Below are 10,006 nucleotides of genomic sequence, written 5' to 3'. Positions count from 1 at the left end.
AATGTGCCTGCCCTGACAGTGACATAAACAGGAAACCCTGTGGGGGCGGGGGGAAGCCAACTGAATTTCTCAAGGAAGAAGAACACCTCCCTTTAGTGCCATCTTTTATAGATGCTCCTCTCTGGGTGCCATTTCCCCCCTTTGAAATGGAGTCTCCACTGTGCTACTACTTTTCCCAAGTTTTCTCTTTTTTTGAGCTCTCTGTGAACATTTCACTAAAATTTACAATAATAAATACAAAGTTTTTTCTAAAAAATACAACTTTTACTTAGTCCTATTGTAAACATTCTTCAGTTTTCTTTTTGTCAACCTTAGCCTTTTCATAAACCTTGCAAGAATTCTTCCACCTTGTTTAGTTTTTAAAAATCGTCGATCATCTTCTGCTACTTCGACCTTCAGGGTATATCGTCGAGTATTTCAAGTGTTTGGAACGCAAGTTGTCTTTTTACATCATCAAACTCCTTCCTTTGTTTAATCAAAGTAGGACTAAATTCTTAAAAATAGCACTTTTTCATGGTCAGTCTTGGGCAGACCATTATTTTGCTTAAGAGTATTCATAAGCTGTTCCCAGAATTGTTTCCCATTCCCGGTAACTAAAAAGTCATGCCAGCTCCCTTGGGTCTGAGGGTCCGGTGAGCCCTTTCAATATACAGTTTTTCTCTGAGTTTGTCTTCTCTCAGCACTCGCGGGATCCATGTTTCAAAGAAGTTCACTTCTTTCAGTCCAATAACTTGGACATTATTTTGTCTGCTAAAATCCTCCATGTGGTTGATCTTGTCCACCACACCCTGTCTGACTGACTCCCATTGCTTTGCATTTTTCTCTCAAGCTTTTAGCTTGTGTTTATCTCAAGTCTACTTCTGTTTGGGTCATTCTTTCCATTAAGTCTGCAACGATTTATTTAATTTGTCATCCTTTCAGTCATGCCTCATTAAATTTTAAATGCTAGCAAATCTGTTGCTAAATTTTCTATTTTCTCCAGGATAATATTTAGTTCTTGTCCAGACTCCCCAGCTCTGCCGGGGTCCACGGGTCTTGAGGCCATTCTTTCAGCATTTCGCTCGATGTTCCTGGCTGAATAGAAACTTTTTGTTCTCGGCTGCAATTACTTGTCCATTTTTTTAAGTGAAAAATTCTTAACTTAATATTTTTTAACCATCTTTTTTATACTCTTCACTAAGAGCTCAATCCCCAAATCAACACTTTCACCTCAACAGGAGGTCTAGCCCAGCGTTGGGTAAGGGGTGAGGGTTCCTATGTCAATATATTGAGAAACTAACTGGGAAGAAGGTACTTTAGATCTGGTCTTCTGCAAAGTTGATAATGACAGTTTATTGAAATAAACATTGTGCAACATGTGTACCAAAATTCTTATTTGCAGCAACCAAACAGGGTTCTTTTTAAGAAAAATGATCATGATAAACTAATCAAATTGAATGAAATTAAAAGATACAATAAATACACAAGATAGTTAGAAAATAAATATTCACAGTTATCCTCGTGTAAAAAAAAAAAGTAACTCTAATAGAGCAGTGGTCCTTTTGTGGTGTCAAAATATTAGTCTAACAAGGGGAGGTTTAAGAGCCTGTTGGAAAGAAACTGCTCTTGATCCTAGAGGTGCTGAACTTCAGGCTTCTGTACCTTCTGCTCGAAGGTAGCAGGGAGAAGAGATTATGACAAAGATGATGGGGGTCAGGAGGCAGAGGATGATTTAAATGTGTTTATTAACTTAACGAAAGGCCACAACAGTGCACACTGAAGGAAGAAACTATGGTGGATCAGGTAATTATTTAAATGGTGAAAGATTGCAGCATGCTGTTGAGAAGAGGGATTTGAGATGCTTGTGATATATAAAGGCAAAGGAGGAAAAACCCAACACCCAACCCCAACCAACCAATTTTCCCCTGCAACCGCTGCAACCGTGTCTGCCTGTCCCGCATCGGACTTGTCAGCCACAAACGAGACTGCAGCTGACGTGGACATTTACCCCCTCCATAAATCTTCGTCCGCGAAGCCAAGCCAAAGAAAGAAGATGGCTAGGAGGAGCACAGAAGAGTACAGACCAAATGCAGGGAAAGGAGACCAGATCAGAAGGCCAATGGTCAGCATGGATGAGGGGTTGAAGGGCCTCAAGGTTCCTTTATCATGACCCTAAGAATAGGGTCACAAGAAAAATAATGTTCATTTTTGTTGCCTGCATCGGCCCTCAAAGATGCCTTGCGTCCAGGTGCATTGGCCCACAGGAAAAGGTGATGGGCGGGTCATTGAGTTTGCCAGGCCGGTACAGAACATCGTAGTTGAAGGTAGAGAGTTTGATTCTCCATCTGGAAATCTTGTTTTTGATCTTACCCCAGTGGTTGCTGCTAAACATAAATGAGACCACGCGTTGATTGGTCAGCAGTGTAAAGCGCCTGCCAGCAAGGTAGTGTCTCCAAAGACATATGGCCTGGGCCTCCTTCTCGACAGAAGAGTGTCTGCTTTCTGGGCCCTGGAGAGTCTTAGAAAAAAAGGTGACAGGCCTAAAGGCCTGGTTTAAGATGGCTGCCAGTGCAAAGTCAGATGCATCGCTCCCTACCTGGAAGGGTATGGATTTGTCTACTGCATGCAGAGTGGCTGCAGCAATGTCCTACTTGATGCGGTTGAAGGCTGCTCTGGCTTCCACTGACAAGGGGAAGGAGGTGGACTTAATTAGAGGCCATGCCTTGTCCGCATACTGTGGGACCCATTGGGCGTAATAGGAAAAAGCTCCAGGCAAGGTTTGAGTGTCTTCTGGATTTGGGGCAGTGGAAGGCCCATGAGAGGGCGTATGTGGTCGGGATCTGGCTTTACCACCCAGTTTTCCACCACACAACCTAAAATTGCGAGGCGAGTAGTCCGGAAGACACTTCTCGAAATTGTAGGTCAGATTCAGCCATTTCACCATTTGGAAGAATTTCTCAAGGTTGGCGTCGTGGACTTGTGGGCAGTGACCACAGATGGTGACATTGTCCAGATATGGGAATGTAGCTTTTAGTCAGTTCTGGTCTACCGTCACTGAAAGACTGGGACACCATTTGCGACACCATTTACGAAAGGTGGTCTTCCAGGGAGATCAGGAGCTGGTGGTAGGCTGTTCGGAGGTTGACGGTGGAAAACACATGGTATTGGGCAATCTGATTCACCACATCCATGATTTGCTGAAGAGGGTAAATGTCCAAGAGTGTGAAGCGGTTGACAGTTTGGTTGTAATCAACCACCATCCACAGCTTCTCCCCGTTCTTCACAACTACCACCTGTGCCTTCCAGGGATTTGAGCTGGGCTCTATGATGCCCTCATCCAGCAGTCTGCACACCTCACTTTTAATAGCTGTACTACCGGCTTTTAGAGGCAATCTGTTTCCACCAGGGGTGAGGTTGACGAAGAGTACTGGAGGATCAACCCAGAGAGTGGAGAGGCTGCAAGTGGAGTGTTGGGATACGGACTGGTGTGGGCTGTGGCTGGCAGGAGGTCTCCGGGGTGGAGTGGTGGCAGATGGAGAGTGGGGACCCCCGTAATGCAGTGATACTGATTTTAAAATGACATTGGAAATCCAAGCCCAACAACACAGGTGAACCTAATTGAGATAGGACCAGCAACTTAAATCCTGTAAATTTGATGCCCTGAACTTTCAAGATCACCACACAATACCGCTTGATGCCTGTTTAGTGGGCTCTTGTGGCCAGTGACATCTTCTGGTCTGGCGGGTGAACTGCCAGTGCACATCGTTGGACCAGGTCTGGGTGAATGAAGCTCTCCGTCGAACCTGAATCAAAAAGACAGTTAGCATATTGGTTGTTCACCTTAATCGTTTCCATTGCCTTAGCTAGGGGGTGCGGTTGGTTCTGTATAATGTCGCTGATGCAGCCACCAATACAAGGAGTGGAACTGCTGCCTGTGTTGGTGACTAGAGGGTGGCGTGATGTCACTCATCACTGGGGGGGCTGTCCGGTGGATGCTTGCATCGCTGGAGTAGGGGTGGACCTTTGTGGGGCCTTGTCCTCGTGCGTGCTACACTCATGCAGTGACATCATCAGAGTGGGAGCGGGCTGTCAGTGGCAAGTTGCAAAGACTGCAGCATCTGGCCAGAGTCAGCGGCGAGCTGCGGAGGCTGTGACACTTGTGGTGCAGGTGGGCCGATGGGGTATTCTGGTGCAGGGAGTCGGTGGCAGCAGCAAACTGCAGAGGTGGTGGCAGTCATTGTGCAGGCAGTCCATCGGGGCCTGCTGACGTGAAAGCCCCATTGGGAGGGGTGGCCAAGTCTGGGATTAGTGTCATAGCGGCGAGGGTGGAGCATTGCAAGGGCGGCACCTTCTACGCATGGTGCTTGCATCGTGATGTCAAGCATTGCCGTGCTATTGATTCCTCTCTCTCATTGGATGAGAGTTCCGAGGATGAGTAATTTGAATTTAGGGAAGGCATTTGGGCCTCATACGAGGCACTGTGCTTGGCAGTGGCCATTTTGGACCAGCAGACTGTGGTGAAGAGGGCATTCTTTTGGCACTTCTGGCATCAGGACTTCCTCGCAGGGCACAGGGATCAGCTGTGCTTCTCCATCCCACAGAAGTAGCACTTCGGGGACACGTCGGGTAATGTGATGGCGGTGAGGCCATCGACCGGGTGTGGGGAGGCTGGGTTAAATGCAGGTATTCTAGTCTCATCATAACAGGAGGCCCAGCCCTGTGTATAGGCGTCCATGCTTAGGGCTGCAGCCTCCATTGTTTCAGCAATTTGAACTGTCTCTACCTGGCTGTCTCCCCATGCTCCAGTAAACGTTGCCTCACCTCATTTGATCGGACTCCAGCCACATGAACATCCCAGATGAGGTCGTCTGTGATCTCTACCCAGTAACCTCAGTGTCTAGAGGTAGGCTCTGTAAAATTCACTGGCTGCTGCCTCCTGGTCACAGCATGTGCTTGGCATAGACCTTATTCACAGACCGCTTGTAGAGCCCCTTCAGCACATTCATGGCAGCAATGTAGGAGGTCACGTCCTGGATATTTTCATAGATCCTAGTAGACATCAGAACTAGCAGTTTATCTGTGACTTCCTCCACGATGGGGACTGAGCGCTGCAGATATGCCTCAAAGCACCTCACCAGTGCCTGAAATCTCTCTGGGCAGTAGCTGACTGCGGGTCAATGTTGAGGCATTCTGTTCGCAGCATTCACTTCATCTGTTGAAACTTTTTGTTAATAAAATTGTAGCATGTCGAATGACTCAAAGAATTATTGACTCAAACCAAGGCTTTTATTAATAAAAGACTGGAGCGTAGTACATAGAGGTTGACCAGTCCAGACTGACCTGGGTCTGCCAAAGAAGAAGAAAGGAAAAAAAGAAGTGAACCGGTGTGGACTCGAAAGGCCAATATGGCCTGTTTCCGCTCCGTAAATGGTTTTATGGTTATGGTTAGGAGCGGCCCTTTATGATCTGCCAGTAGGCGTGGCTATAGCTCTCAGCCAATCACTACTACTATATGTAAATATATACATTGGTGATAGTATCCAATACTATCACACATGTATCCTTTTTGCCTCTAATTTCTTTAAGATTCTTTTTACACTCCTTATATTTCTCAAAAAATGCATCCATTCCCTGCTGTTTATTACTGTTCTACACATCCCTCTTCCTCCGAACCAAGTTCCCAACATACCTCAAGCCAAGGCCCCTATAGTTTCTAGCCTTTCCTTTAATCCTCATGGGGACATATCAACTTTGTGCTCTCAAAATTTCTCCTTTAAATATCCTCCATTTATCTGCTACATCCTTCCCTGAAAATATCCCAATCCACACCCTCCAAATTTGTTCTCATCCCCTCAAAATTTGCTTTCTTCCAATCAAGAATCTCAACCTTTGGGCCATCTCTATTCTTTTTCATTACTAGCCTAAAACTAATAGTATTGTGATCACTAGACCCAAAGTGTTCCCCAACACAACCTGTCACCTGACCTATCACGTTCCCTAATAGGAGATCCAATACTGCCCTTTCTTGAGTTAGTTCTTCTACGTACTGATTAAGCAAACTTTTCTGAACACACGTAACAAACTCTAACCCATCTAGCCCTCTTACTCTATGGGCATCCCAGTTAATGTGCGGAAAGTATTACCATCTTGTGTTTATTACACATATACACAATCTTCTTACAAATTTGTACCTCTAATTCCCTCAGCCCATTTGGTGGTCTATAATACACTCCCATTAATGTTTTCATGCCTCTGCTATTCCTCAATTCTACCCAAATAGCCTGTTTGGACGATCCCTCCAAACTATCCTGCCACAGCACTGCTGTAATGTCCTCTCTAATAAGCAATGCAACTCCTTCACCTTTTATCCCTGTTCTATCATCTCTAAAATACAGCATCCTGGAATATTTAACTGCCAAATATGCCCTTCCTGCAGCCAAGTTTCACTGATGGCCATAATATCATATGTCCATGTGCTATCCATGCATTAAAATATATGCACAAGAGAATGTTCTCCACAAATGCTCCTTTTGATATCATCTACTTTTACCCCTTTCCCTCTTTTATTAATTTTTACATTGTTTCCTCCCTTCCTTCCAATCTAGGTGTTCTTCCTCCCTAATCTCTGTATGTTCATACTGATTCCCTCCCCAACAGCTCTAGCAAGTCTGCCTGCCAGGATATTGGTGCCCCTTCTGTTCAAGTGGAACCAGTCCCTTTTGTACAGGTCAGGCTTTCCCCAGAAGAGATCCCAATGATCCAGAAATCTAAAGTCCTGAGCCACGCATTCATCCTCCACAACTTTCTACCCTTGCTAGCACATGACACAGACAGTAATCCTGAGATTGCCACCCTTGAGGTCCTGATTTTAACTTTCCTAACTCTCTATAACCCTTTTTCAGGACCTCTTCCCCACTTCTAACTATGTCATTGGTCCCCACGTGGACCACGACTTCTGGCTGCTCACCCTCCCCCTTCAGAATGCTATGGACTCACCTGATCAGACACATCCCTGACCCTGGCACCTGGGAGGCAACATACCAACCAGGAGTCCTGATCTCATCCAGCAAACCTATCTGCTCCTTTAACCAGCAAGTCCCCAACTACAAGAGCCCTTCTCTTTTTCACCCCCCCTTCCCTTCTGAGCCAAGGGTCCAGCCTCTGTGCAAGAGACCTGACCACTGTGACTTGTCTCCCACAGATTGTATATATACAATCCTTAAAAGAATCAATTCCTTCTATGTTATCTTTGTGTACTGAATTTGTTATTTTATTTAGGATAAAAATTGAATTCAAATAAGAGAACTTTTTCCTATTAGTAATCATTTACATTGAAAGTTGTTAAAAACAGTATAAAATTTACAAAAAACTGTAAAGATTTATTCAAATATAATTATTTCCCTTTGATTAATTATGCTAAACAAATGTTATCAAAATGGTCACCATTGTCATCAGTAGGTCAAATTAAAATTATAATCTTACTGAAGTTCTTGTATACATTTCAAGCTATCCCAACTTTTGTCTATTCTTTGATAAATTAGATTCTAAAATACCATCTTATATATGGAATAATAAAAGTCCTAGATTGACTAAGCCATTACTACAGAAACAAAAAATGATGGTAGTGTGGCTTCACCACATTTCCAGTTTTGTTACTGGGCAATTGATATACAAAACATTATGTTTTGAACTCACTATTCTGAGATGTATGATTGCCCTTTATGGGTGGAATTGGAGAAGAATTTGGTTAGAGGATACTCTTTAACTTCTCTATTTGGTACTTCCCTTTGCATTTTCTAAAGTTTATAAACAAGATTTTAATCCAATTCTCAGACATATTAAGGATTTGGTTTCAATTTTGTAAATTTCTTGATTTAAATAATTTTGTTCTGTCCAGTAAAATTTATTCCAGTTATTTTTAACACATCATCTGACTAAGCTTTTGTCCTCTAGAAAGATAAAAGAATAATAACCTTTCTTGATATGTTTGAAGGAAGTTGTTTAATGTCATTTGATTAATTAGCTTAAAAGTTCCATTTGCCTAAAACACATCTTCTTAGATATTTTCAAATTGAGTGTTTTCCACACTCTTTTCTGCCAAATTTTCCATTTGCCTTTTCAACTAATTTGATTAATACTCTGCTTCAATTAAATCCTTCCCAAAAAGAATTAAAAGCTAATAATGAATACAGCTTATGTAATTTATATCCTATATCCAATGATACCATTAAAGGTGCTTGGGAACTGGAATTGGAGCAGCTACTTTCTGATGATTTATGGGAAAGAATTTTTTGGTGTCAATACTTCTTCAATTTGTGCTCATCACTCTTTGATTCAGTCCAAGGTGGCACATTGGACAGATTGGCCCATATTTTCCCTAATACAAGTCCTATCTGTGATGGGTGTAAATCTGAAGAGTCCACTTTGACTCTTATGTTTTGGTCCTGTACAAAGTTAGATAAGGTGTTTTTGAAACTTGAGCTAAAGTGTTGGACCTAGATTTTCAGCCAAACTTATTCACAGCTATTCTTGGGATCACAGTTTTGGGATCAGGCTTCGCACCTGCTTCAGCCCAAAGGATAGAGGCCTTTTCAGCGTTGATGGTGAGGAGAGCTACATTACTCAAATGAAAAGATTACAATCCGCCATTACATCAATGGCTTTCCTCCATTATGTCATGCTTAGATTTAGGAAAAAATAGAAGTTGGACATTTGATACTACCTTTAACTTCAAAAAAAACCTGCCTGCCACTTCTTCAATATTTTCCTATGACTCAAACTTCTAAACCAAATTGTTTCTCTTCCCCCCGCTCACCCCCACCCCAGTGCATTGTTTACTCAGGAAGAATCTCTTCTACTTGCTTTGAAATTGCACTCAGAATGGATTGACCAGTCGTTTTTAAATTTTTTTTTTCATCAGAGTTAGATTTTTTTTTGTTTAATGCATTAACTTTATTTCCTTACTCAATGTAACTGTCAATATATGAAAATGTTGAATTCATTTGAGTGCTCGATTGATAATGTATATTATCAATACAAGGACAATGTATATTACTTTTTCTGTGTATTATTCCATGCTTCCTTTGTGGAAAATTAATAAAAAGTTTTTTTTTAAATAAAAATTCAGAAAGTCATGAGGCATGGGATCCAGAGAACTTTGGCTGTGTTGATTCAGAATTAGCCTGCCTATAGGAAGCAGAGAGTAGTGGTGGATGGAAGGTATTCTGCCTGGAGGTCAGTGACTAGTGGAGTTCTACAGGGATCTGTTCTCAGACCTCTGCTCTGTGATTTTTTTAAAATAAATTAACTAGATGAAGAAGTGGAAGGATGGGTCAGTAAATAGGAGGATGATACGAAAGTTGGAGGCACTGTGAATAGTGTCGAAGATCATAGGTTACAAAAAGATAGAGACAATGTAAAGTTGGGCAGAAAAGTGGCAGATGGATTTCATTCTGGATAAGTGTGAGGTGATGCATTTTGGAAGATCAAACCTGAGTGCTGAGTACAGGGTTAATGGTTGGATACTTAACAATATGGAACAGCAGAGTGACCTTGGGGTCCAAATCCATGCATCTCTCAAGGTTGCATGCAGGTTGATAGGATAATTAAGAAGGCCTATGATATGCTAAGCTTCAATAGTCAGGGGATTGAGTTCCAGAGAGGTTATGTTGCAACTCTATAAATTTCTGGTGAGACTTGTGTTCAGTGCATGGCACCCCCACGCCAATCTCCAGCAGCCTGCGGCCCATTCTATCCTGCATGACCCGATGTCACTATACCATCAAAAACATCTGGTTCGAAGAGCAGGATTTTATTGTTTGTGGCATAATTGAAGAATTCAACAAAAAGATAGTTCAATCCACACAACTTCATTTTGCGGAGAGTTGTACAAGGGATCATTTGCAGTTGTTGATACCCTCTGTTTCTGTTTTAATGAGTGAGAGAGAGAGAGAAATATTTAAATAAAGCTCTTCCCTCATAAAATTTACTCTATGAAACTACATAAAATTACATCTGTTACTGAGGA

This window comes from Narcine bancroftii, chromosome 4, assembly GCF_036971445.1.
Source record: "Narcine bancroftii isolate sNarBan1 chromosome 4, sNarBan1.hap1, whole genome shotgun sequence".
Lineage (NCBI taxonomy): Eukaryota > Metazoa > Chordata > Chondrichthyes > Torpediniformes > Narcinidae > Narcine > Narcine bancroftii.
Note: the sequence above shows the minus strand (reverse complement) of the source record.